Raw genomic sequence first — 23449 nt, 5'->3', positions numbered from 1 at the left:
GGGCATTTGGCAAAATACTGATGCTGGCATATTGGCGATATTTCCTGCCATAAAGGAGGACACCCAGTGCAAATGCAGTGGAGAAACCACAAGATGATGTCCCCAACACACTAGGGCCCGTATTTATACTTTTTTAGCGCCGCGTTTGCGCCACTTTTTAACTCAAAAGCAGCGCAAACTTACAAAATACAATTGTATTTTGTAAATTAGCGCCACTTTGCGTCAAAAAATGGCGCAAATGCGGCGCTAAAAAGTATAAATATGGGCCTGAATGTATTAGGGACTACATCGATAGCAAAATTCAGGCAGTGGCCTACTGTAAAATATATTGTAAGTAATCGTAGGTAATTTATTTGGGAGGATCCCTAGCCTTACGCACTGTATGCAATTATTGACATATGGGAAGCAACCATAGCACATTTTGCAAAACACTGGGTGATCTCATGTACCGCATCAGGATTTACTGTCTTACCACACAATGAAAGTACTGAATATTTAGTGACTGCCCCGTCAGAGCTGATGACTTCTTAACAGATTTAAATGAGAATTGAAAAAATATATATCAGAGTAAGGATTGCATACTGCTCTGCCTAATTCACTGCATTTTCGTAAATTAATTCTCAGTAAAGATTTTCAAAGAATAACTTTAAAAAAAACTCTAAATTGCTTTTCGGTTATTTATTAGGCTGCGGGGGAAGTGATATGAGTAATTCGATAGCAGAAAGTGCTAGCGTAGCGTGTCTGTGGCGTCACTGGGCGAACAATGGCCGCTGCAATCAGTACTTCTTTGTCTGCTCACTTTGTGTCTGTCGGCCTCGGGGCCTGCCGTCCCTTCCCAGGATTCTCTGGCACCAAGCGAACTCAGCATTGTTTACTCTGGCAGAGAATAAGGCTCTGACCCCCGCCTTCTCTCCCGTCTTCCTTTGAATTTCAAACGTATTTTAGCATAGAAGCACCTGCATTTAGAGTCCCTTTGCACAAGAGCACAGGAAGGATTTGTTTAAATTATTCAAAAGCTCTCAGCCATCATCGGCACGTGGATTTTGTCCTGTACAGTGTTTCTCTTTAAACTGTAGGAGCCAAGCTGCCATTAATAGATCCCGAACACCAACGTTGTAAACATTAAAATGTAACTCCTGAAATAATGCACAAATTAGTTGAAAGTAATCACACTTCCACCACCTCGCTACAGCGAGGAGTGGGTTATGTAGCACTAAAACACCAAACGGCTAGTAAACTGTGTCCCACTTAAAATAAGGCGGTCATTATGAATATGGCGGTAAACACCGCCGACCGCCGTGGCGGCGGTGAACAGAAGACCGCTATTGGCGGTGAATAGAAACCCACCATATAATAAACCAAAATCCCGACCCCGCCAAAAATCACCAGTCCACCAGTCACCACCAGGACCCTGTCGGCGGAAATGCTGGACCTTCCACCCCACCACTGCTGAGCACACCCACATCCCGCCCTCCAAATAATGATGCACAAATCACCTTGGCGGTCAGTGGAAGTCGAACGACCATTAGCAGTGCCGACCTCCACGGGCGGCACGAGGACCCAACAGTAAGAAGTGCACACATTGGATAAGCTAGAAACGCACACACCTGACACACATACACAACACCATAAAACACTCATAGACACACCCCACAATCCTTTGCAACAAAATTAGGCCAACGAAGACAGAGAGCACCAGAAGCAAACACCGAACGCCACTATACACGAGACTCACACCGACCCACAGAAGAGCACCCTCAACGCGATTCCAGCCCGACACCATTCACCACACCCACCAGGTCACCCCCCAAACATCCACGCTCACAGAAAGGGAGCTAAGGACCATGGTGGACGTGATCCTGAAGGTGGAGCGACAAATATTCAGGGCTCAGGTGCAGCACACACCCATCGCCAGGAAGATGAAGCTATGGCAGACCATTGTCAACAAGGTCAATGCAGTGGGACACCATCCACGCACCAGGGACGACATCTGCAAGAGATGGAATGACCTGTTGGGGAAGGTCAGGGCCATGGCATCTAGGCACCACATTGTAGTCCAGAAGACTGGGGGAGGACCTCCACCAACACCACCCGAATACACAGTCTGGGAGGAAAAGGTACTGGCCATCCTGCACCCTGAGGGACTCACTGGACACACTGGAGGAATGGGCTCGGATAAGTCGTCTACATTTACCCCATATACATCACACCTGAAATGCATGTACCACCCCACCCCACCAACACCCACGAGGACCACTACCCCACCCAGCCCACAGTCACTGAATCCATCCCACCTGCATGACCACAAACCCCCTAACAGAACCACATCCCTCCCCCTGTGCACAGCCACCTACCCCTGCAAGGATTCACAGTGGCACTACACCACCCACAATGCAACTCCACATCCTAAGCAAAATGCAGTGCAAACCTCACAAAGGCACCCTGTATGGCCTCAAAAAGTTACACCTGCACAAAACAGCCCAGCCCTGTGCACCCCATCCGATCATGCATTTGTAACAGACATGTCCATTTCCCCCAACAGGCACCACTACCCATGCCATCCTGACGGACAGGACAAGGAGTGGCAGTGCACCCCAGGGAGACAGAGGCACCTCACAGGACACTGGGGAAGGATCCCTGGACACTGATGAGCAGGCTGGCCCCTCACACAGTCCTGGACTGTCACCATGCAGCAGCCCCACCCAGGATACCACTGACACCCCTACCACCCAAGCAAGAACATCAGCCCAGGGCAAGCGTCCCCACACCAGTGTATCAAGGCCACAGAATGGTGGAACACAGGTACAGAGGCCACAGTCACCCCCGGAAGGTAGGAAGACGATGGCCCCAGTACAAGTGGTACTGCCGGACCTGTGCAGGGGACACAGGCACAGGGGCCTAGGCCCAGTGGTAGGGCCTCATTGGCCCAGGGGGGGGAGGCCACAGGACGGATGCTGCAGCCCAGGACGTGATCTCTGAGGTCCTGGGGGCCTACCAGCATACCCATGACAGATTGGCACAGATAGTATCCACCCTGGAGCACAGTCAGAGGATGCAGCAGGAACATCACCAAGAGGCCATGGAGCAGTGGAAACAGCACAATGCCACAATGGCCAGCATAGCAGGAGCACTGCTGCAGCTGGTACAAACCCAGTCTGAGACCCACACAGGACAGGAGGCCCCCACTACAGCACAGGAGATAGACCGGACAATGACATCAGCATCAACATCCCAGGAACTACCCTCAGAGGAAACACAAGGATCAACCATGTCTTCCCCTATAGGTCAACCACAGGCACCCAAACGGACCCTCAGGCCAAGATATGGGACTGGAACCCCTGCCAAAAACAAGGCCCCCTTCAAGAAGTAACTCTGCAACAATCTGCACACCAACCATCCCACACAATCAACCACCAAACAGTGCTAACAATCAATAAGAACTCATGTAAGCATTGATGGACCCATCAATACTACCAACAAGGCTGCCACCATGTTGGCATCGAGGACAACCACCCATGACCAACTGCCATCACTGTAAATTGCACTATTAAATCTCTGTCACCAATAAAACCCATATCACACCTGTACCACTGTCCCCTGTCATAATGTGTGAACGAAGTGAAGTATGGATGCAACTGACTGAAAACTACTTTATTGGTAATGCGTAGCATGAAAGTACACATGTGTGCCTAAATGTTGTCCAAAAAAAAGGCACTAAATTGCTTTTGGTACCATGCAGACCTGGACCCAGTTGCAAATAGATTCAACCCCCCCTAGATGACAAAGCACACTGACAGTATGTGTCACAAACACTAATGTCAGCCCTTAGTCCTGCATAGTTACTGGAAGTAGAGTTGTATCAGTTGGGTCCTGGAATTGACATCTTCCCCTTCCTCATCATCACCATCACTCTCCTCCCCTCTCTGAGGAAGCTGGTCAGGATATACGGCACCATCCACCTCCAAGAGGGGGATTGAATTTCTCACTGCCACATTGTGCAGCATGCCGCAGGCCACCACTATTCTACACACCTTTTCAGGCCCATAGGCCAGGGAACCCCCCAGAGATATGTAGACAACAAAATCTAGCCTTCAGAAGACCTATTGTGCGCTCTATCATCCTCCTAGTACGTCCATAGCCCTCATTGGAATTCCTCTCTGCATCTGTCCCAGGATTCCTCACTGGTGTCTGGGGCCAACGCAAGTTGGGATAGCCAGAATCACCTAGAAAAGGTGCAAAACAGAGTAGTCATTGTCAAGCCTCAGATTCAGACAGCCTGGCTGTCTGCTAGGTGGCAGTTAGTGACCGAAACCCTTACCTATGATCCACCCTCTGTCCTCTTGTAGTTGTTCCATCTTCTGTGGCACACTACTTTCCTCAGCACAAAAGAATCATGGACTGAACCGGGGAACATGTCATTCACATGTGAGATGTACTGGTCTGCAGTACATACCAATTGGATGTTCATGGAGTGAAAGTTCTTTCTGTTTCTGTACACCTGTTCACTGACTCTTGGGGGTATGATAGGTATGTGGGTGCCATCAATGGCACCTATCACATGGGGTATGTTTGCAAACGCATAGAAGTCAGATTTGATGGCAGGGAGGTCAGTACTTTGGGGAAACCTCACATAGGACTGCAGGTGTCGTACAAAGTAATTTAGAAACTTGTCAGTACCATGCTATACATTGGCTGTGAAAATCCTGCACCCATGCCCACTGTCACTTGAAATGAGCCCGTGGCCAGGAAATGGAGCACAGAGAGCACCTGCACTTCAGTGGGGATGGCATGCTGATTACGATTTGCCGGAGTTAGTGCAGGATCCAGTAATGCACAAAGTTCGAGAATAGTTGCACGGGTGTAGGAAGTTGGCTCTGTATGTGCTATTTCAAAGTAAGGAATAGCATGCACAGAGTCCAAGGGTTCCCCTTAGAGGTAAAATAGTGGTAAAAATAGATAATACTAATGCTCTATTTTGTGGTAGTGTGGTCGAGCAGTAGGCTTATCCAAGGAGTAGTGTTAAGCATTTGTTGTACATACACATAGACAATAAATGAGGTACACACACTCAGAGACAAATCCAGCCAATAGGTTTTTATATAGAAAAATATCTTTTCTTAGTTTATTTTAAGAACCACAGGTTCAAATTCTACATGTAATATCTCATTCGAAAGGTATTGCAGGTAAGTACTTTAGGAACTTCAAATCATCAAAATTGCATGTATACTTTTCAAGTTATTCACAAATAGCTGTTTTAAAAGTGGACACTTAGTGCAATTTTCACAGTTCCTAGGGGAGGTAAGTATTTGTTAGTTTTACCAGGTAAGTAAGACACTTACAGGGTTCAGTTCTTGGTCCAAGGTAGCCCACCGTTGGGGGTTCAGAGCAACCCCAAAGTCACCACACCAGCAGCTCAGGGCCGGTCAGGTGCAGAGTTCAAAGTGGTGCCCAAAACACATAGGCTAGAATGGAGAGAAGGGGGTGCCCCGGTTCCGGTCTGCTTGCAGGTAAGTACCCGCGTCTTCGGAGGGCAGACCAGGGGGGTTTTGTAGGGCACCGGGGGGGACACAAGCCCACACAGAAATTTCACCCTCAGCAGCGCGGGGGCGGCCGGGTGCAGTGTAGAAACAAGCGTCGGGTTTGTAATGGAAGTCAATGCGAGATCTAGGGATCTCTTCAGCGCTGCAGGCAGGCAAGGGGGGGGGTTCCTCGGGGAAACCTCCACTTGGGCAAGGGAGAGGGACTCCTGGGGGTCACTCCTCCAGTGAAAGTCCGGTCCTTCAGGTCCTGGGGGCTGCGGGTGCAGGGTCTCTCCCAGGTGTCGGGACTTTGGTTTCAAAGAGTCGCGGTCAGGGGAAGCCTCGGGATTCCCTCTGCAGGCGGCGCTGTGGGGACTCAGGGGGGACAGGTTTTTGTACTCACAGTCTTAGAGTAGTCCGGGGGTCCCTCCTGAGTGTTGGATCGCCACCAGCCGAGTCGGGGTCGCCGGGTGCAGTGTTGCAAGTCTCACGCCTTTTGCGGGGAGCTTGCAGGGTTCTTTAAAGCTGCTGGAAACAAAGTTGCAGCTTTTCTTGGAGCAGGTCCGCTGTCCTCGGGAGTTTCTTGTCTTTTCGAAGCAGGGGCAGTCCTCAGAGGATGTCGAGGTCGCTGGTCCCTTCGGAAGGCGTCGCTGGAGCAGGATCTTTGGAAGGCAGGAGACAGGCCGGTGAGTTTCTGGAGCCAAGGCAGTTGTCGTCTTCTGGTCTTCCGCTGCAGGGGTTTTCAGCTGGGCAGTCCTTCTTCTTGTTGCAGGAATCTAATTTTCTAGGGTTCAGGGTAGCCCTTAAATACTAAATTTAAGGGCGTGTTTAGGTCTGGGGGGTTAGTAGCCAATGGCTACTAGCCCTGAGGGTGGGTACACCCTCTTTGTGCCTCCTCCCAAGGGGAGGGGGTCACAATCCTAACCCTATTGGGGGAATCCTCCATCTGCAAGATGGAGGATTTCTAAAAGTTAGAGTCACCTCAGCTCAGGACACCTTAGGGGCTGTCCTGACTGGCCAGTGACTCCTCCTTGTTATTCTCATTATTTTCTCCGGCCTTGCCGCCAAAAGTGGGGCCTGGCCGGAGGGGGCGGGCAACTCCACTAGCTGGAGTGTCCTGCTGGGTTGGCACAAAGGAGGCGAGCCTTTGAGGCTCACCGCCAGGTGTGACAATTCCTGCCTGGGAGAGGCGTTAGCATCTCCACCCAGTGCAGGCTTTGTTACTGGCCTCAGAGTGACAAAGGCACTCTCCCCATGGGGCCAGCAACATGTCTCGGTTTGTGGCAGGCTGCTAAAACTAGTCAGCCTACACAGATAGTCGGTTCAGTTTCAGGGGGCACCTCTAAGGTGCCCTCTGTGGTGTATTTTACAATAAAATGTACACTGGCATCAGTGTGCATTTATTGTGCTGAGAAGTTTGATACCAAACTTCCCAGTTTTCAGTGTAGCCATTATGGTGCTGTGGAGTTCGTGTTTGACAGACTCCCAGACCATATACTCTTATGGCTACCCTGCACTTACAATGTCTAAGGTTTTGTTTAGACACTGTAGGGGTACCATGCTCATGCACTGGTACCCTCACCTATGGTATAGTGCACCCTGCCTTAGGGCTGTAAGGCCTGCTAGAGGGGTGTCTTACCTATACTGCATAGGCAGTGAGAGGCTGGCATGGCACCCCGAGGGGAGTGCCATGTCGACTTACTCGTTTTGTCCTCACTAGCACACACAAGCTGGCAAGCAGTGTGTCTGTGCTGAGTGAGAGGTCTCCAGGGTGGCATAAGACATGCTGCAGCCCTTAGAGACCTTCCTTGGCATCAGGGCCCTTGGTACTAGAAGTACCAGTTACAAGGGACTTATCTGGATGCCAGGGTCTGCCAATTGTGGATACAAAAGTACAGGTTAGGGAAAGAACACTGGTGCTGGGGCCTGGTTAGCAGGCCTCAGCACACTTTCAATTGTAAACATAGCATCAGCAAAGGCAAAAAGTCAGGGGGCAACCATGCCAAGGAGGCATTTCCTTACACAACCCCCCCCCAAACGAAAGAGGATGAGACTAACCTTTCCCAAGAGAGTCTTCATTTTCTAAGTGGAAGAACCTGGAAAGGCCATCTGCATTGGCATGGGCAGTCCCAGGTCTGTGTTCCACTATAAAGTCCATTCCCTGTAGGGAGATGGACCACCTCAACAGTTTAGGATTTTCACCTTTCATTTGCATCAGCCATTTGAGAGGTCTGTGGTCAGTTTGAACTAGGAAGTGAGTCCCAAAGAGGTATGGTCTCAGCTTCTTCAGGGACCAAACCACAGCAAAGGCCTCCCTCTCAATGGCACTCCAACGCTGCTCCCTGGGGAGTAACCTCCTGCTAATGAAAGCAACAGGCTGGTCAAGGCCATCATCATTTGTTTGGGACAAAACTGCCCCTATCCCATGTTCAGAGGCATCAGTCTGCACAATGAACTGCTTAGAATAATCTGGAGCTTTGAGAACTGGTGCTGAGCACATTGCTTGTTTCAGGGTGTCAAAGGCCTGTTGGCAGTCCACAGTCCAGTTCACTTTCTTGGGCATTTTCTTGGAGGTGAGCTCAGTGAGGGCTGTCACAATGGATCCATATCCCTTCACAAACCTCCTGTAGTACCCAGTCAAGCCAAGGAATGCCCTGACTTGAGTCTGGGTTTTTGGAGCTACCCAGTCCAGAATGGTCTGGATCTTGGGTTGGAGTGGCTGAACTTGGCCTCCACCTACAAGGTGTCCCAAGTAAACCACAGTTCCCTGCCCTATCTGGCATTTGGATGCCTTGATAGAGAGGCCTGCAGATTGCAGAGCCTTCAAAACCTTCCTCAGGTGGACCAGGTGATCCTGCCAGGTGGAGCTAAAGACAGCAATATCATCAAGATAAGCTGTGCTAAAGGACTCCAAGCCAGCAAGGACTTGATTCACCAACCTTTGGAAGGTGGCAGGGGCATTCTTTAAACCAAAGGGCATGACAGTAAACTGATAATGCCCATCAGGTGTGGAGAATGCTGTCTTTTCTTTTGCTCCAGGTGCCATTTTTATTTGCCAGTACCCTGCTGTCAAGTCAAAGGTACTTAGAAATTTGGCAGCACCTAATTTATCAATGAGCTCATCAGCTCTTGGAATTGGATGAGCATCTGTCTTGGTGACAGAATTGAGCCCTCTGTAGTCCACACAAAACCTCATCTCTTTCTTTCCATCTGTGGTGTGAGGTTTGGGGACTAAGACCACTGGGCTAGCCCAGGGGCTGTCAGAGCGCTCAATTACTCCCAATTCCAGCATCTTGTGGACTTCCATCTTGATGCTTTCCTTAACATGGTCAGACTGCCTGAAGATTTTGTTCTTGACAGGCATGCTGTCTCCTGTGTCCACATCATGGGTACACAGGTGTGTCTGACCAGGGGTTAGGGAGAAAAGTTCAGGAAACTGTTGTAGGACTCTCCTACAATCAGCTTGCTGTTGGCCAGAGAGGGTGTCTGAGTAGATCACTCCATCTACTGTACCATCTTTTGGGTCTGATGACAGAAGATCAGGGAGAGGTTCACTCTCTGCCTCCGGATCCTCATCTGTTACCATCAACAGATTGACATCAGCCCTGTCGTGGAAGAGCTTAAGGCGGTTTACATGGATCACCCTCTTGGGGCTCCTGCTTGTGCCCAGGTCCACCAAGTAGGTGACCTGACTCTTCCTCTCTAGTACTGGGTAAGGGCCACTCCATTTGTCCTGGAGTGCCCTGGGAGCCACAGGCTCCAGAACCCAGACTTTCTGCCCTGGTTGGAACTCAACCAGTGCAGCCTTTTGGTCATACCAAAACTTCTGGAGCTGTTGGCTGGCCTCAAGGTTTTTGGTTGCCTTTTCCATGTACTCTGCCATTCTAGAGCGAAGGCCAAGTACATAGTCCACTATGTCCTGTTTAGGCTCATGGAGAGGTCTCTCCCAGCCTTCTTTAACAAGGGCAAGTGGTCCCCTTACAGGATGACCAAACAGAAGTTCAAAGGGTGAGAACCCTACTCCCTTCTGTGGTACCTCCCTGTAAGCGAAAAGCAGACATGGCAGGAGGACATCCCATCTCCTTTTGAGTTTTTCTGGGAGCCCCATGATCATGCCTTTTAATGTCTTGTTGAATCTCTCAACCAAGCCATTAGTTTGTGGATGGTATGGTGTAGTGAATTTATAAGTCACTCCACACTCATTCCACATGTGCTTTAGGTATGCTGACATGAAGTTGGTACCTCTGTCAGACACCACCTCCTTAGGGAAACCCACTCTGGTAAAGATACCAATGAGGGCCTTGGCTACTGCAGGGGCAGTAGTTGACCTAAGGGGAATAGCTTCAGGATACCTGGTAGCATGATCCACTACTACCAGGATATACATATTTCCTGAGGCTGTGGGAGGTTCCAGTGGACCAACTATGTCCACACCCACCCTTTCAAAGGGAACCCCCACCACTGGAAGTGGAATGAGGGGGGCCTTTGGATGCCCACCTGTCTTACCACTGGCTTGACAGGTGGGGCAGGAGAGGCAAAACTCCTTAACCATGTTGGACATATTGGGCCAGTAGAAGTGGTTGACTAACCTCTCCCACGTCTTGGTTTGTCCCAAATGTCCAGCAAGGGGAATGTCATGGGCCAATGTTAGGATGAACTCTCTGAACAGCTGAGGCACTACCACTCTCCTAGTGGCACCAGGTTTGGGGTCTCTGGCCTCAGTGTACAGGAGCCCATCTTCCCAATAGACCCTATGTGTTCCATTTTTCTTGCCTTTGGACTCTTCAGCAGCTTGCTGCCTAAGGCCTTCAAGAGAGGGACAGGTTTCTTGTCCCTTACACAGCTCTTCCCTTGAGGGTCCCCCTGGGCCTAAGAGCTCAACCTGGTAAGGTTCAAGCCCCAAAGGCTCAGCTCCCTCAGAGGGCAGAACATCTTCCTGAGAAGAGAGGTTCCCTTTCTTTTGCTGTGTTGCAGTTGGTTTCCCAACTGACTTTCCTTTCCTCTTGGTAGGCTGGGTCATTCTTCCAGACTCCAGCTCTACTTGTTCACCCTGTGCCTTGCATTGTGCTCTTGTTTTCACACACACCAGTTCAGGGATACCCAGCATTGCTGCATGGGTTTTTAGTTCTACCTCAGCCCATGCTGAGGACTCCAGGTCATTTCCAAGCAGACAGTCCACTGGGATATTTGAGGAGACCACCACCTGTTTCAGGCCATTGACCCCTCCCCATTCTAAAGTAACCATTGCCATGGGATGTACTTTTCTCTGATTGTCAGCGTTGGTGACTGTGTAAGTTTTTCCAGTCAGGTATTGGCCAGGGGAAACCAGTTTCTCTGTCACCATGGTGACACTGGCACCTGTATCCCTCAGGCCCTCTATTCTAGTCCCATTAATTAAGAGTTGCTGTCTGTATTTTTGCATGTTAGGCGGCCAGACAGCTAGTGTGGCTAAATCCACCCCACCCTCAGAAACTAGAGTAGCTTCAGTGTGGACCCTGATTTGCTCTGGGCACACTGTTGATCCCACTTGGAGACTAGCCATACCAGTGTTACCTGGATGGGAGTTTGGAGTGGAACCTTTCTTGGGACAGGCCTTGTCTCCAGTTTGGTGTCCATGCTGTTTACAGCTATGACACCAGGCCTTTTTGGGATCAAAGTTTTTACCCTTGTACCCATTGTTTTGTGAAGAGGCTCTGGGCCCACCCTCCTGTGCAGGTTTTTGGGGGCCTGTAGAAGACTCTTTACTATTTTTAGTTTTGGTTGTCTCATCACCCTTCTGCTGGGGAGTCTTTGTGACCCCTTTCTTTTGGTCACCCCCTGTTGAAGTCTTGGACACCCTTGTCTTGACCCAATGGTCCGCCTTCTTTCCCAATTCTTGGGGAGAAATTGGTCCTAGGTCTACCAGATGCTGATGCAGTTTATCATTGAAACAATTACTTAACAGGTGTTCCTTCACAAATAAATTGTACAGCCCATCATAATTACTTACACCACTGCCTTGAATCCAACCATCTAGTGTTTTCACTGAGTAGTCAACAAAGTCAACCCAGGTCTGGCTCGAGGATTTTTGAGCCCCCCTGAACCTAATCCTGTACTCCTCAGTGGAGAATCCAAAGCCCTCAATCAGGGTACCCTTCATGAGGTCATAAGATTCTGCATCTTGTCCAGAGAGTGTGAGGAGTCTATCCCTACACTTTCCTGTGAACATTTCCCAAAGGAGAGCACCCCAGTGAGATCTGTTCACTTTTCTGGTTACACAAGCCCTCTCAAAAGCTGTGAACCATTTGGTGATGTCATCACCATCTTCATATTTAGTTACAATCCCTTTGGGGATTTTCAACATGTCAGGAGAATCTCTGACCCTATTTATGTTGCTGCCACCATTGATGGGTCCTAGGCCCATCTCTTGTCTTTCCCTCTCTATGGCTAGGATCTGTCTTTCCAAAGCCAATCTTTTGGCCATCCTGGCTAACTGGATGTCCTCTTCACTGGAGTTATCCTCAGTGATTTCAGAGTTGTTGGTCCCTCCTGTGAGGGAACCAGCATCTCTGACTATTATTTGTGGAGTCAGGGCTTGAGAAGCCCTGCTCTCCCTAAGTAGGACTGGAGGGGGGGAATTTCCCTCCAAGTCACTATCTTCATCCTCTGAGTTGCCATCCTCAGAGGGGTTGGCCTTTTCAAACTCTGCCAAAAGCTCCTGGAGCTGTACTTTGGTAGGTTTGGGGCCCATTGCTATTTTCTTTAGTTTACAGAGTGACCTTAGCTCTCTCATCTGTAGATGGAGGTAAGGTGTGGTGTCGAGTTCCACCACATTCACATCTGTGCTAGACATTATGCTTCTAAAAGTTGGAATACTTTTTAAGAAACTAAAACTGGTTCTAGAATCTAATTCAAACTTTTAACAAACTTTTAAACTCTAAAAGAAATGCTAAACAGGATCTAACACAAGGCCCTAGCAGGTCTTTTAAGAATTTAGAAAACTTTTCAAATTGCAAAAATCAATTTCTAATGACAATTTTGGAATTTGTCGTGTGATCAGGTATTGGCTGAGTAGTCCAGCAAATGCAAAGTCTTGTACCCCACCGCTGATCCACCAATGTAGGAAGTTGGCTCTGTATGTGCTATTTCAAAGTAAGGAATAGCATGCACAGAGTCCAAGGGTTCCCCTTAGAGGTAAAATAGTGGTAAAAATAGATAATACTAATGCTCTATTTTGTGGTAGTGTGGTCGAGCAGTAGGCTTATCCAAGGAGTAGTGTTAAGCATTTGTTGTACATACACATAGACAATAAATGAGGTACACACACTCAGAGACAAATCCAGCCAATAGGTTTTTATATAGAAAAATATCTTTTCTTAGTTTATTTTAAGAACCACAGGTTCAAATTCTACATGTAATATCTCATTCGAAAGGTATTGCAGGTAAGTACTTTAGGAACTTCAAATCATCAAAATTGCATGTATACTTTTCAAGTTATTCACAAATAGCTGTTTTAAAAGTGGACACTTAGTGCAATTTTCACAGTTCCTAGGGGAGGTAAGTATTTGTTAGTTTTACCAGGTAAGTAAGACACTTACAGGGTTCAGTTCTTGGTCCAAGGTAGCCCACCGTTGGGGGTTCAGAGCAACCCCAAAGTCACCACACCAGCAGCTCAGGGCCGGTCAGGTGCAGAGTTCAAAGTGGTGCCCAAAACACATAGGCTAGAATGGAGAGAAGGGGGTGCCCCGGTTCCGGTCTGCTTGCAGGTAAGTACCCGCGTCTTCGGAGGGCAGACCAGGGGGGTTTTGTAGGGCACCGGGGGGGACACAAGCCCACACAGAAATTTCACCCTCAGCAGCGCGGGGGCGGCCGGGTGCAGTGTAGAAACAAGCGTCGGGTTTGTAATGGAAGTCAATGCGAGATCTAGGGATCTCTTCAGCGCTGCAGGCAGGCAAGGGGGGGGGTTCCTCGGGGAAACCTCCACTTGGGCAAGGGAGAGGGACTCCTGGGGGTCACTCCTCCAGTGAAAGTCCGGTCCTTCAGGTCCTGGGGGCTGCGGGTGCAGGGTCTCTCCCAGGTGTCGGGACTTTGGTTTCAAAGAGTCGCGGTCAGGGGAAGCCTCGGGATTCCCTCTGCAGGCGGCGCTGTGGGGACTCAGGGGGGACAGGTTTTTGTACTCACAGTCTTAGAGTAGTCCGGGGGTCCCTCCTGAGTGTTGGATCGCCACCAGCCGAGTCGGGGTCGCCGGGTGCAGTGTTGCAAGTCTCACGCCTTTTGCGGGGAGCTTGCAGGGTTCTTTAAAGCTGCTGGAAACAAAGTTGCAGCTTTTCTTGGAGCAGGTCCGCTGTCCTCGGGAGTTTCTTGTCTTTTCGAAGCAGGGGCAGTCCTCAGAGGATGTCGAGGTCGCTGGTCCCTTCGGAAGGCGTCGCTGGAGCAGGATCTTTGGAAGGCAGGAGACAGGCCGGTGAGTTTCTGGAGCCAAGGCAGTTGTCGTCTTCTGGTCTTCCGCTGCAGGGGTTTTCAGCTGGGCAGTCCTTCTTCTTGTTGCAGGAATCTAATTTTCTAGGGTTCAGGGTAGCCCTTAAATACTAAATTTAAGGGCGTGTTTAGGTCTGGGGGGTTAGTAGCCAATGGCTACTAGCCCTGAGGGTGGGTACACCCTCTTTGTGCCTCCTCCCAAGGGGAGGGGGTCACAATCCTAACCCTATTGGGGGAATCCTCCATCTGCAAGATGGAGGATTTCTAAAAGTTAGAGTCACCTCAGCTCAGGACACCTTAGGGGCTGTCCTGACTGGCCAGTGACTCCTCCTTGTTATTCTCATTATTTTCTCCGGCCTTGCCGCCAAAAGTGGGGCCTGGCCGGAGGGGGCGGGCAACTCCACTAGCTGGAGTGTCCTGCTGGGTTGGCACAAAGGAGGCGAGCCTTTGAGGCTCACCGCCAGGTGTGACAATTCCTGCCTGGGAGAGGCGTTAGCATCTCCACCCAGTGCAGGCTTTGTTACTGGCCTCAGAGTGACAAAGGCACTCTCCCCATGGGGCCAGCAACATGTCTCGGTTTGTGGCAGGCTGCTAAAACTAGTCAGCCTACACAGATAGTCGGTTCAGTTTCAGGGGGCACCTCTAAGGTGCCCTCTGTGGTGTATTTTACAATAAAATGTACACTGGCATCAGTGTGCATTTATTGTGCTGAGAAGTTTGATACCAAACTTCCCAGTTTTCAGTGTAGCCATTATGGTGCTGTGGAGTTCGTGTTTGACAGACTCCCAGACCATATACTCTTATGGCTACCCTGCACTTACAATGTCTAAGGTTTTGTTTAGACACTGTAGGGGTACCATGCTCATGCACTGGTACCCTCACCTATGGTATAGTGCACCCTGCCTTAGGGCTGTAAGGCCTGCTAGAGGGGTGTCTTACCTATACTGCATAGGCAGTGAGAGGCTGGCATGGCACCCCGAGGGGAGTGCCATGTCGACTTACTCGTTTTGTCCTCACTAGCACACACAAGCTGGCAAGCAGTGTGTCTGTGCTGAGTGAGAGGTCTCCAGGGTGGCATAAGACATGCTGCAGCCCTTAGAGACCTTCCTTGGCATCAGGGCCCTTGGTACTAGAAGTACCAGTTACAAGGGACTTATCTGGATGCCAGGGTCTGCCAATTGTGGATACAAAAGTACAGGTTAGGGAAAGAACACTGGTGCTGGGGCCTGGTTAGCAGGCCTCAGCACACTTTCAATTGTAAACATAGCATCAGCAAAGGCAAAAAGTCAGGGGGCAACCATGCCAAGGAGGCATTTCCTTACAACGGGTGAGTCTGTAATTGATTATGATGTGACACTCCACCATGGTCCGCAAATCAACAAGTGGTCTGTACACCGATAGGGCCCTTCCTCGCCACAAGGGTCGGTACCTAGGAGGGATTTGAAACACGTGTAAGGAACACACATACATAGGCACACATTGTCATTCATTGTGCACTGCTTACTTGATTGTAGGGACTCAAAAGTAACATGTTCTTGACAGAATTTCATCAAGACCTTAATGAGTGAACAGTGTGTGTTATGTGTGGTATTGTTAATGGTCACATGCATAGGTGTTTTAGGTGAACAATAGGGTCTGCATTGTGCACTTTTCATTTTTGTTAATGCGTAGTTAAGGCCAAAAGGTCTGCCCCCTGTAATCCAGAACTGTAGTTGTGGAAGTGACCTCATACCACTAGCGGTTGACGTAACAGCGTAAAGCGGTGTTTACCGCCGTTCGCACCGTCATTGGTTAACATGGATGCCAATGGGGAACCTGGTGTATCATGATCACCGCCGCCGGCGACGGTGCACACCGCCGCAGTACGTAAGCAAATTCGTCACCCCAACTTCACTTGACTCCCTGATCTCGTACAAGCAGGTACTCCACTGAGTGTACTGCTGTGTCCTGCCTCTGGTCATGGAAGTGGCTCGTGTTGCAGTGGAAAGGGCACCGGCCTTCACCCAGGAGGAACTGGAGAGGCTAGGGGACGGGGTCCTGCCTCTGTACGGCAAGCACTACGGACGGCCAGAGGTACAAGTGAGTTGGGGTTTGGGGGGCACTGTTTGGGTGTAATGGATGGTGTTGTAAGTACATATGTGTGCACCTCTGAGCCTGCATGGGCCATGGTTCATGCCATGCTGCATGCGTGTGTCCTGTAAGTCTGTCAGTACTGTCTGTCCCACAGCAGACGTATAGCCAGCTGTACATATTTTCCAAGTGCCTGACCTCTGTGTTACATTTCTTTGTCTCCCTTTTAGGTCAGTGCCCACCAGAAGAGGGCACTTTGGCATGCCATCGCCAAGGAGATGCGGACCATGGGGGTCTATAACCGGCAGAGCACCCACTGCAGGAAGAGGCAGGAGGACCTGCGGTGCTGGGCGCAAAAAATCTGTGAGGCCCAGCTGGGGAAGTCCTCCCAACGTGGAAGGGGTGCCTGTCTGGCACTAACCCCCCTCATGCTATGCATCCTGGCGGTGGCGTACCTAGACCTGGATGGGCGCTTGAAGGCTGCACAGCAGTCACAAGGGGGTGAGTACTCATGTCACAATCTTAACCCTTGATGGATGTCTGTGTGTGAATTAGGGTTTATGCTGCTTAGTTGCAGGGACTCTCGCTGAAGTCCATCTACATGATGGCCCCCATAGGGTGTAGGGGTGTTTTGGTCAGGTATCCTACACATTGGGTCCTTAGGTAGTTCAGGTGATGGGTGTAGAGCAGGGTTCTGGTCACTAGTCAGGGGCATGACCATGAGCATAATGGAAGGGGCTGCCTGTTGGGGGGGTCTTCTGGGTGGGTGTATGTCTGGCCACTATGTTCACTCCTTTCAGCTAATTACAAGTGTCTCTCCTGTTTTGTCTCCCCATCCCTGTTCTCTTGTGTTGTTTGTGTTCATCAGCATCATCTGGCGAGGGAGCTGAGGCACCGGCAAGTGGGGATGCAGCGGCCCACGGGTCCTCAGAGGCAGAGTCATCCGACGCCAAAGGGACAAGTGGGTTGGAGGGCGAGGGGAGTACCACGGGGGAGGCAACTACCACTGGAGGTAGAGACTCCGATACCTCCTCCGATGGCGGCTCCCTGGCGGTAGCGGACCCTAGTGGGCCCAGCTCTACAGTATCATCTTCCGCCACCCCCCCATGCCATCACCGCCCTCCCTTTTGCTCCCCACCGAGTTGCCCGTGCCTGCTCACCCAGAAGGGTGGGTGTCTCCTTCACCCCAGGCACATCCTCCCCTGCCCCAGTCAGCCCTGCTGCCCTCACAGAGGAGGCTATTGACCTCCTGAGAACCATGTCTGTAGGGCAGACAACCATCGTCAATGCCATCCAGTGGCTAGCATCAGAGATGCAGCAGACCAATGCCTATGTGGATGGCATTCACGGTGCCGTGTCTGGCCTACAGAGATCTTTTCAGGCTCTGGCCTCCTCTTGAACGGCAGCCAGTTTCCCTGGTCATTCCGTCCCCCCTCCAACCTCCTCTACCCCTTCCAGCACCCCACTCCCTTCACCCGTCCAAAGCACACAATCTGACACGCAATCAAGCGCCTCAACACACAAAAACCACACTTCTAAACACAAGCACCACACCTCCCACCACAAGCATTCAAACAGCCAACATACACATGCACACACAGCAACATCCACTTCCCCTAGTGTGTCCACCTTTTCCGCCTCCCTGTCTGTCCCTCTACATGCACACCCCAACACTGCACCTTCAGTCACTGTTGCTGAACCTCTTCCTGCACTCACCACAATAGCAGACATCCAGACATCCAGACATGCACCCCAGCACCACATCTGCACTCACCACAACTACTATAGTTGACACATGCAGCACACTCACCAGACTTGCAGACACACACACAACATATATCCACGCTGGCAGCCTGTCTTCTCCCACTGTGTTCACCCCCCCTCCTCCAAAAACACACAAACGCACCAAGACACCCACCCATCACACATCCACCACACCTCAGCATACTGTCCAGTCAACTGCACCCACAACATGCACCCTTACACCACTTATGTCCACACCCTCTGCCTCCACTCCCACGCCCTCCTCCAGGCCCAACCTAATAGTTCCCCAAAAACGTTTCCTCTCTTGTGCTGACCTCTTCCAACCCACTGTCCCACCCCGTCTTGTCCCTAAGCGTGCGCACCTCCATGCCCTTTCCACTCCTTCCACTTCACAGCCCGCCCCTGTCCGCCCTTTAAATTCCCGTGCCCCTTCCCCAGAGAGGAAGAAGCCCTGTGCAGAGCCAATTCCATCTGGCTCCACCCGCTCGAAGCACACACCCCAACCTTCCAAGGCCAAACCCAAACCCCCTCCACCTTCCGAGCGCAAGTCCAAGCCCCACCCCTGTTGCAAATCCCCACCCCCACCACCCCCTGCCCCAGTTCCCTGAGGTGCCTGGATGCCCCATTGTTGCCCCATTAGGTGGAGTACCGTGCACTTTTGGGAGTCAGGTTGGGGCCTCTGTAGCCCACACACGTCTGGCACTATGGACTGGCCATTGGCCTCGTTGTGAATAGTTAGCTCTGTGAGCTGAAATAAATATTTATGTGTGGCCTGTGTTTTGGTGGCACACTCTTGAACCCTGGTCTTTCGTTTCATTGTTTGTGGGTGTGGGGCATTTGTATGTACTATGGTCAGGTTGTACTTGCCTTGTGTCGGGTAAGTACCTCTTGCTGTGGGGTGTATGGCTTCTGCTGCTGTGAAGAGTTGTGGGAGCGTAGCGGGGTGGGTGGAGTGGGTGGGTATGTAATTGTGCCCTTCCTTCCCTTGTTTCGTAGGTTGCAGTACTTACCGTCATCGTCTTCGTCTGCAGTCTCGGTCGTGGAGGTATATGGCAAGGAGCAGGGCTTGCATGATCTGCAGCTCTCTATCCATGTTTGCTTCGGCGCGTTGTGTGGGCCTCAGATGAGTGTTTCCTTATATTTGGTTTGTTTCCGCCTGGCTTTGCGTGGTGGTGGTTCCCACCCCGAAACACATGGTGGACTAGTGGTTCATTATTTGATGGGCGGGTTGAGCTTTTCCGTCGGCCTGTGGGCGGACTCTGCCGTCGTTGTCGGCACTCTACTGGCGGTGGGTGGTTTTCAGGATGCCTGTGTTTCAGTTGGTTCATTATTTGGCGGTCCGGACCACTCCTCTGTTGGCGGTATTTACCGCCAGTGCCAGCGGCGCAGTTTGGACCGCTGTGTTCATAATGAGGGCCTAAGTTTTTAAAGAGCATTTTCTGTTCCTAGGTTCACAGACAAAACCAGCATCTCTAAGCCAAAAGACCTGGTCTTGGCAAGCCGGTGCAACAGTTATTTTATTTTATTATTTTTATTGCACCCGCTTGCCACAAATATAAAAAGACAAAAGAAAGTGCTACCTCTTAGTGTGGCTGCCTTGGGTTTGAAATAAAAAAAACACACAAGCAGACAAGAGCAGGAGGGAGAGAAGCACATGAGGGAGACAGCTGCAAAACACATGTACTCACTAGAACTGTTTGAGATCAAATCAAAAATGGTTTGCTAAACAACATCACTGCAAGGTATAAAGAGAAGCCATTCAAAAAAGAAAGATGGCAGGGGCTATGCTCAAGGAGGCGGACAAACACAAAACTGACATCAAGCAAGCAAGCAAACAAGAGCGAAAATAAATCCACCTGGTGGTAAGCAATGGGTGGGCTAAAGGCCCAAGTAAGTTCTCTGTAAGCCGACAAAGGTCTTTTGCAAGCACGACCTACAAAGAGACAGAAAAAAAATCACCATGTAACCAGGCACTCGTTTTGCAGGCAAAATAAATAGTTGTTATTCAAAGTTAATATAAAAATGAAATACATTAAGCACACTTTGAACCACCTTTGTCAATGAAAAGAACTATTTTTAGGCTGATCTGAAAGCACAGGTTTTATTCAGTTAAAGTGAAGGGAGCCTTTGAGAAATGTGGGTTGACCCATTAGCCCATTCTATATGCTTTGGTGGCTGGAAACAAAATGTGAAAGAGATTTAACAGACCAATGGACAAACCCTGCTGACCAAAAGCCCTTCTACATACGTATACCATGTATACATGGTTTTTAAATAACAGTGGTCTGGCAAAACAGCTAAAGCTTTCTCAGAGACCAAATCTAAGAATACTTAAAAAGTTGTGAAGAAATACCATGGCAGGATAGATTGAAAGGTGCAAAGGTAAATTGGTAGAAGTGTGGCTGGATGGAAGACAATGTATGGAGGAATGCAAGAGATAGAATGGGTGGATAAAGGATGGATGGAGTATTCAACGTATGTATGGAATGGTGAAAGCAGGGATGGATGATGGGAGGGTGAAAAAATAGAAGGATGGCAAAGTAAAAGTAATGGGTGAAAGAATGGACGGAAGTGAACTGATGGAGGTCAGAGCGATCAATGAATGAAACGACTGGTGAAATAATTGATGGCTGGATGATGCACAAGTAGTAATTTGGAAGGTCAGAAAGGAGACAGTATGGATGGATAGATGGATGAGTTGGTGGATGAATAGAAAAGGTTAGAGGATGAATCCACAGATGTATGGATGAAAGGGTGAAGAACACTCTTTTAGGATCGGTCTCCGTTTCCTCACTCAGCATCATAGGAGTTTTAGTTGAACGTGTGGAGGGTGGCTTACATTTTTTGGCTACCCCCCTGAGTACGGCAGAGCTACAAGGTCTTCTCCTTTTCTCACTGGCTTACCAGTGGGCATATACCCAGTTTTCGATGACAGCCACTGAGAAGTATTTTGGCATTTTAAACTGGGTCGCTGCATTCTCACAGTAGTGTCTATTGTGATCTGTTTTGCTTTGTGTCGTGAATTTCTCATTCCTTGTGCATCCGAGGTATCAATGTACCTCCCGTGAGGCACAACTCAGAAAGGTCATCTACTGCCAGTTTCCCCTGCTCTACAGCTCTGGGTATACCGCTTTCCGAGCACACTGTCGCCTTCAATTTGCACAACGCAATCATTTTTAATGTACTGCAGTGGCGAGGTGTTCACTTAATTACCTTGTAATCAAACAGTTATTTAGCACATACAGTAATCACATTATTGCTGCCATGGAAACCTTGTTTACTCGGCAATATTCTCCAGGCTGCATGAAAAAAAATACCCTGAGCTCTGACAGGGTTCTTTGGAATGGCGACAGCTGTCTTCGAGCAACAGAAAACCTGTTCAAGCTTAAAGGTTTTTAAGAGCCCTTTCTCTGTGTTTTTGTTTACATAGGCTATCCGGTGTTGCTGCCGAGATTGAATTTTATTTGCATTTATAGACCGCATCTAGCAACAGTTTTTGTTATACCAGCTAAGTACCTACCCCATTAATGTGAGCTGTAAATAAGATTAAGTCTCCCTGCAATTATGCTGGCCCTCGACCTGGTGCTATAGGTTAATTGTATACATTAGTCATTCTCTATGCTGTCTTGAGTCAGAATATCGATTACAGAAATATTGTGTTAAAAAATAATCTAAATGCTGTGGAACTAAGTATATATGGAAGGTATAGTTTGAATATCATTACCTCCATGTCTATGTACTTTGAAGATATCAATAATGTCAAGTTACGCATACGTACATTTGAGTATACTAAACCCATCCTTACATATGTAAGCTTACAGAATCGTCAATATATTTGTAGAACGATATCTAAAGCTCAATATTATAGTACCGTACTCTTTACATGCAGACGAAAGGAATATGCACTGCACGGTCTAGTATACATACTACTATATTGTCAAGGAAAGTATATATAAGGAAATGCAGATTTAGGGCCTCATTATGAGATTAACAGATGGGAAAGCCCATCCGCCAAACTCCTGACAGAGTGGCTGCCGCCTTTGTGGAGACCACCCTGATGGACTTATTAGGAGTTTTCCGCTACGTTGGTGGGCAGAAACTGAGGTTTCTGCCCGCTGGCCTATCGGGAAACAGGCTACAGCATTGTCTCTAGCTCGTAATCGAACCGGTGGCAATGCTGTAGCCCGCAGGATGCACCAGAACCCTTGCAATGTTCACTGTCTGCAAAGCAGACAGTGAACATTGTGACGGTGCTGGGCAGGGGAACCCCTGCACCGTCCATGCCAAGTGTATGGGCAGTGCAGGGCCCCGCCTGCGGCCCCCTGCACCTGTTCTCCACCAGCCTTTTCATGGCGCTGAAACCGCCATGAAAAGGCTGGCAGAGAACGAGGTCATAATCTGTAGGGCAGAGCTGCCCTGGCAGATTACAATCTCTGCCACCGCCACAACATCAGGATCATGGATCCTGGCGGTGCTGGCATAACCCTGGCGGTCTGTTTGCCAGGGTATTTATGTGGCAGTCGGACTGCCACAGAAGTGGCGGTCCTGGCTGCCTCTGCAAGGCTAGCAGTCCGAAGACCACCAGCCTCATAATGAGACCCTATGTATTCAAACTCCACATGTATGTAAATTGACAATATAGTGCAAGTTGATGTTTTGGAATCTATAAGGTTGCATACCGATACTAAAATATTGATCTTGTGACTTCATATCCTAAAAGGTTCGTCATCGCTGTATTAGGTAAGCAAGAATGAGCAGGTCTCTCAAAGTAAGGTAAGATGATGGTTTTGGACAGCAGTTGTACGAACAGTTCATCAGATGTGAAGGAACCTCACCAAGACCATGAGAACGTTATGGTTGACTTCTTATGCTGCTGGCTTAAATGCCTGTGCCCTTACCAATGACGTCCACGCAGACCATTGCCATGTTAACACACTGTAAGTGAGTAGCACAACAGAGAAGGGCAGTAAATAGGAGGAATAGGAGAACAAAGAAATTAGAGAGCACACTACACTTCTCCCCTCACTCAAATGTACCACACAAGAATATACTAGTAGTTTGGAAACTAACAGGGTAAGAAGGTCAAAGATCACACAATAAAGATGACAAAGGGAACAGATAAGGACCCTGTAACCCACAGAGCACAAAAGAAAAGTATTGTTCTCAACACTTACAGTAAAAGAAGCCAAATATAACACAGCACACTCAAAATAAAGAACTTGAAATGTTCTAGCCTGATAAATGTCAGCAAATATTCAGGATATAAGCCAAAGTGTTATACCGAATCTAGGCTGAGGACATCAATTGCCAACAAAAGGGATTGTGCATCAGAGATGGTTTCTCTAAGGACAACCTTCAAAATAGTTATTAGAGCCCAAACAAAATAGAAACTATTGCCACAAGAGAGATTAAATGTCAAGCCCACAAACAACCCTGACCTAGAATTAAATGCCTATAACAACTCACATTCCTGGAGCTGCAAAATGTTAGTGCTCCATACTCACTGTAAAGCAGTGTTGGTTTCAATGTGTTTTTGCATTTTTCTTTTAGATTCAGGTGTCGGATAACCTTCATTTGTTAAATGAGTAGCTCATTTTCTACTTTTAAAGTGCTAGAACATGGAGAGGTAATTGGCAGTT

The 23449-nt window shown here is 49.1% G+C and overlaps 1 protein-coding gene across 3 annotated transcripts in view; it reads right to left on the bottom strand.

Annotated features, from left to right (window-relative positions):
* PKIB (cAMP-dependent protein kinase inhibitor beta) overlaps nucleotides 1-23449 on the bottom strand; it is a 467775-nt gene that overhangs the window by 116078 nt on the left and 328248 nt on the right. The window contains exon 3 of one of the 3 annotated variants that reach the window (XM_069235406.1): nucleotides 19667-19743. The exons of the other annotated variants lie outside the window; for them this stretch is intronic. The gene's annotated coding sequence lies outside the window, so the exon portion shown is untranslated. The remainder of the gene's footprint in view (nucleotides 1-19666; nucleotides 19744-23449) is intronic. 3 annotated transcript variants of the gene reach the window in all.

This window comes from Pleurodeles waltl, chromosome 5, assembly GCF_031143425.1.
Source record: "Pleurodeles waltl isolate 20211129_DDA chromosome 5, aPleWal1.hap1.20221129, whole genome shotgun sequence".
Lineage (NCBI taxonomy): Eukaryota > Metazoa > Chordata > Amphibia > Caudata > Salamandridae > Pleurodeles > Pleurodeles waltl.
This window is presented reverse-complemented; position numbering and strand designations above follow the sequence as displayed.